Source organism: Macaca nemestrina, chromosome 6 (assembly GCF_043159975.1).
Source record: "Macaca nemestrina isolate mMacNem1 chromosome 6, mMacNem.hap1, whole genome shotgun sequence".
NCBI lineage: Eukaryota > Metazoa > Chordata > Mammalia > Primates > Cercopithecidae > Macaca > Macaca nemestrina.
The window spans coordinates 139,129,312-139,135,311 of record NC_092130.1 but is presented as its reverse complement, the minus strand read 5'-3'; positions in this window follow the sequence as shown (position 1 = coordinate 139,135,311).

Below are 6,000 nucleotides of genomic sequence, written 5' to 3'. Positions count from 1 at the left end.
TACTAATTGTGTCTTTTGAGACAACATAGAGTAAATCACATTTGTCTTCTATGTTCTAATAAAAGCTGATTCCAAGCCATATAATCTTTTCTTTGGAAGAATTATCCATAGATTTCTTTCTTTTTTTTTTTTTTTTTGAGACGGAGTCTCTCTGTGGCCCAGGCTGGAGTGCAGTGGCGCAATCTCGGCTCACTGCAAGCTCCGCCTCCCGGGTTTATGCCATTCTCCTGTCTCAGCCTCCCGAGGAGCTGGGACTACAGGCGCCCGCCACCTCGCCAGGCTAGTTTTTTGTACTTTTTAGTAGAGACGGGGTTTCACCGTGTTAGCCAGGATGGTCTCGATCTTCTGACCTCGTGATCCGCCCGTCTTGGCCTCCCAAAGATTCTTTAACCATTACTCATATGATGAAGCTTTGGGTTACTTCTTTCTCCACATCATTACTGTTTTTATCAAAGATGCTAACTCATCAGGTATGTTGTTTTCCGTAATATATTTACCAGCATAATCTAAGGACATTATTGCCATTGAAATAAGTTAAAAATAGCAATTCAAAAGTTCACTCTTAGAACAATTACTTTTCTTTGTCTGAATATAATGACTTACATTAAAAAAAAAGAAAAATTGAAGATGGTACAAAACATATTTTTATATTTTGCTTTCAACAAAGGACAATCATCAGTTGGCTTATCCACTAACAGCGAGTATTTGTTCTGACTGGAAAAACAGCTAATGTAGCTTAATGTTTCTAATCAAACATAGCAAATAATTGTAGAATAGCTTGAATGAATATGAAAGCTTAAACTCTCTTAATTTGAAGTCTAGTGCCACAAAATGAATGCTAATAGAACAAAATAGTACTTCTTTTCTTGTCCTCATTTATGTGGCAATAACAGGGTTATGCCTTTTCATATAATGAAGGAAGCAAACCCTAAGATGGCTAAAAACCTTCAACTTTGGGCGCAATATGCTTAGGGGGTTTAAGTAGGAAGATGATAGGAGAATGTGGGGAAATTGGGCAAGACAGTGGAAGTTGAGAAGGTAAAGTGAATATAAGGTTGATAAGAATGTGTCTTCTAACTTTGGTGGTGGCTATTGGTATAAAACAAAAATGGGACTTAATGAAGCTAAATGATGCATTTTCCTTATGTGACTTTCCCCACCCTCACTTCCATATGGTCTCATATTTTTATTGAAGAGCAAAGAAACCAACCTGTAGCTTTGGTACACAAAGATATAGAAACTTAAGCCCAGACAATAAAGTGAAAAGTTTAAAAGTCCACTAATTTACTAGTTTGAAGCCATGGGAACATTCAGTGACAAAAAATATATAAGTATCACTAGTACTTCCTTCACAAATGGGGTAATAATATAGAAACTCATTTATATTTGTGCATAATTTTCTAGTTTACCCATTTCCTATATTATCTCATTAAATCTTCAGAGCAACTGTATACACAACATGTGACTTGTCCATAGACACAAAGGTAGTGGCAGAGCCAGTGCTCAAACTGATGTATTCTATTGCTGCTGGAACACAGCACGTTAGGAAAATACAATTTAACACATCATTCACTTCAATATTCAAATACTTCTAGACCTCAGACTTATGGTTTTGTAGTAGTAAGGCAAGGCTAATTAAATATTTAAGTATGTGCAACACACACACACACTTACATATACGGCCATTCACACATACTCATATGTGTATGGATATGCACATTTCCATACCTATGCACACACAAACTGAATAAGTATTTCTTAACTATGTCGCTCCTACCAAAATATAAGCTTCCAGAGGGTAAGGATGTTAGTTTTTTTACTCATTGCTGTATCTCAAACACCTGAAGGAATTACTGGTACATAACAGGTGGTCAAGAAACATTTTTAAAATAAAAGCACCAGTGAGGTGTTAATAATTATGGTTATTTTGCAAATGATGTTTATGTATATTTTCTGTATTATTTAATAATAATCTTTCTTAGACAAAACTAAGTAGAGAGAGTAACATGTAGTTAGTGAGACAGGCATAGATAAAACCAGTGGTAGAAGCAAGTAAGCACTCAACATTCATGAGGCATAAAATATTCAAGACAGTTATGATGTTCTTAAATAGGCTATTCGTTGTTGACATTCATTCCGACCCCATGTGTCTTTGGCTAAAGCTGCTCAGGAGGTTATTAGCAAGCTAGTGGCTCATAATAACTTGCTCCTTCATGGAATATAGTCCGCATGTGTTGGCTCCAGGTACCTTCCATCTGCTTAGTCCTCTTTCTCACCTCCAACCCTAGTCCTTGTAACCACACTGTAAGCAGGAGAGGTTGATGTGTCAGAGAGTGAACCCAAGCAAGAGTAAGAGAAAAAGTGAACAAATGAACATTATGTAACACAGAACATGTATCATGCCACCCTTATCCTGCTTGAATTCCAGATTAGGTATATTAAACTACCACATTTCTTTCCTCTTGCTCTTGCAGTATTTTATTTTTTAATTGATTTAATGAACTGCAATTATCTTCTGTTCTAATTACCTCTGGGACAGCCTGCTTTGCATATGAATACTTAGAGACTGCCATACATCAAGTCATTTCCTACCACTGTGATGATTTATTTTAAATAAGTTGGAGAAAGATTAAGTTTAATTTCATGATGAAGTCACTTTATTTCACTTGTCTGTCAATTGGAATCACAGCTGGCAAGCCTAGATCATGCAGATGCCTTGTCTTACATGTTACATTTCATGTGTCAAAGTGAAGAAAAGTTTGAAATCTCTGAATAAGTAAACTAGCATTCTGGATTCAAAGTTATTAAATTCGAATCTGAAACATTTACTGACAGACCAGTTGGCCCTTCAAAGTGTTGAGATTAATTACAGAATATGGCTAAAAAGAAAATAAAGCATAGAATTTCAGAGTTGTAACACTCCATCAGGTTCTTCAATATAAAAGTCAAATATTTTTCAGTTCCTACAATTTTTTTTTGAATACTACAGAGGAAGAAATGCCTAAATTTACCACATAGTCTTCTCATTTGAATAAAAATATTTAAGGAAATATTTAAAACTTATTATTTTTACTTTGAAAGTAAATGGCAAACTTGAAATATTTTAAAGAGTAAAAGCTTTATGAGATGCTCCTATTAATATTTGTTTTTTATAGCAAGTGATATAAACAATAAAAATTCTATTAGGAATGTTATGCAATTCTCCTTTTTCTACTTCATTGTTATGCAATTTGAAATACGAATTTTCAATTAAGTTGCTTTGCCATCAGAGCTGTATAACCAGTCTCCTCAAAGCAGCACCCCTGACTATAGCACTGAATCATATAATCATAATGCATCATCTACAGCTGGCCAATCCCTCCATTCTGAATTTATAGTAAAATAACTTACAGCTATTTGAACACCAGCTAGTGATCTGGCTTCAAATTCGCAAACAGAAATATTTGTAAATTACTCGTGTTGCCTTTGTTACCTATTTTTTCAGTGTGCTTTTCAGGAAAACAAGATATTACTTTTTATTTAAATCTCTTCAAATTGTTGATTGTGACATACACGTTTGGCTGAAGTGAAGGGGGGATATCAAAAAGGGAGACGTCAGAAATTAATTACACTTGTTAATTAAATTCTTAACATTTTCTGCTGAAAGCTAAAACACAGACACTAGCTTAATATGAAACTGATAGAAAATGTGTGTTTCTGTTTCTTCACTTCTAGAGGAATTCTAGAGAAAGTAGGTAAGGCTACAGTATTTAGAAAAACTATAATTCAAAAATTTGCAAAATATTTGGCATCTAAAAGAGTTTTTAGTTGCTCTATGTCACTCCCTTTCCAGAGTAAAAGGTGATCACAGGGAATGCAGGAATGTCTGATCCTAAAGGAAAGTAGTGTCAGAGAAGAATTTTAAAAAGGGCTAAAGAAAGTAGGTAAATGGATGAGTACATTTGTACAGTCAATGTTCTTTCACACATCTCTAAGCTTCTGCTTATAGTTTTGCCTATTCACAAAGTTCATACTTTTTATTTATATTATATTCTAAATTTGATATCATATAGAATCTGGAATGATATTGGAACTGGTCTAAAAGGAAACATCAGGATTTCAATCATTATGTATAGATTACATAGATTTAGCATATTTTAAAAAGGAAGATACAAAGATTTCTGTTTCCAGTGAAGACGAAGGGTAAATTTGGAGGGATCAGATTTACCTTCCATATAAAAAACAAAAAACTGAACAATATTTATGAAATGATTTTCAGGACTTCAAACATCAAGTAATAAAAGATAGTGATTCCTTAAGAGATGTGAAACATGTGATGAGACCTGTGATTACCCCAGATTTTCTAGGTCGTAGCAAAAGGAGATAAAACCCAGACAAAGCCTGGCAGTCTCTCTAAAGTTGAGAAGATAAAACTAGGGGTCTGAGGAGGCCACAGGAGTTAGAGTTCATAGGGCAGAGTAGACAGAGTATCACAAAAGAGAGTGCTGCATAGAGAGTGAGTCAGTTCCGGAGATCTTCAGAGTCTCCCTTGAGTTTTCAGCTGACTGCTGATCAATGCATAAGTGGGAGAAAACTACCCAAGGATGAAGAAAGAACCACCAGAAATAATTAGAGGAAATAATACCTGGGGCTTACACATGGTGCCAACCAGCATGGGAAATTTCATAATTCATATAGAAAGTTCTCAGAAGTGGTTTGCCTCGGTAGTAGCAAAATCAACTCTAGACTCAATACTGCTCTGGTTCTTCCTAATGATACCTACAAGGAAGACCAGAATGGATGAAAGTTTTTCTAATTAACTTACTATCCCAGATCAAAGTTTAAGAATATTTATAGGATTATAAAAATATACAAGATTTAACAAGATAAAATTCATAGTGTGATTCATTCAGTTAAAAATCACTGTCATACAAAGAAAGATTATAATCTATAAGCAGGTGAAAACCTATCAATAATAAAAACCAATCCAGATGTAATACAGAAGTTATAATTATTAGACAAGGACTATAACTATACACCCTATGTTCAAGAAGCTGGAGTAAGGATTGGACACATTAAATAGAAACATAGAAGACAGCAAAATGGCCCAAATTGGGCTTCTGGACATATAAATTACAATGCTTGAAATGAAAAATACACTGGATGTGATTAATGACAGATTAGAGGCTGTAGAAAGAAGTGATTGTTGAACTTGAAGATGCAACAAATATATTTTATATCCAAAGAAACACAGAGAGAAAATGACTGAAAAAAATTAAAGAGCATTAGTGAGTGTTTGATATTTCTTATAGTGCAGGTGTGCTGGAGATGAAGTAAATTCTTTCAGTTTTCATCTGCTTCCAAAATGCCTTTATTTTGACTTCATTTTAACAGATTTTTTTGGCTGGATATAGATTTACAGACTAACAGTTTTCCCCCAGCAATTTAAAGATGATATTTCATTGTTTTGTTTCTTTCAATTTTTTTTTCTGATATGTCAGCTGTCAATGTTTTTCCTTGTATGGAATATTTCTTTCTTTCTTTCCTCCTCCTCCTCCTCCTCCTCCTCCTTCTTTCTTCTTCTTCTTCTTCTTCTTCTTCTTCTTCTTCTTCTTCTTCTTCTTCTTCTTCTTCTTCTTCTTCTTCTTCTTCTCTTCTTCTTCCCTCCCCCTCCCCCTCCTCCCCCTCCTCCTCCTCCTCCTCCTTCTTCTTTCTTCTTCTTCTTCTTCTTCCCCCCTCCCCCTCCCCCTCCCCTTCCCACTCCCCTCCCCCTCCCCCTCCCCCTCCTCCTCCTCCTCCTCCTCCTCCTCCTCCTCCTCCTCCTCCTCCTCCTCCTCCTCCTCCTCCTCCTCCTCCTCCTCCTTCTTCTTCTTCTTCTTCTTCTTCTTCTTCTTCTTCTTCTTCTTCTTCTTCTTCTTCTTCTTTTCTTTTCTTTTCTTTTTGAGACAGAGTCTCCACCCAGGCTGGATTGCAGTGGCAAGATCTCAGCCCACTGCAACCTTACCTCTCTGGTCCAAGTGA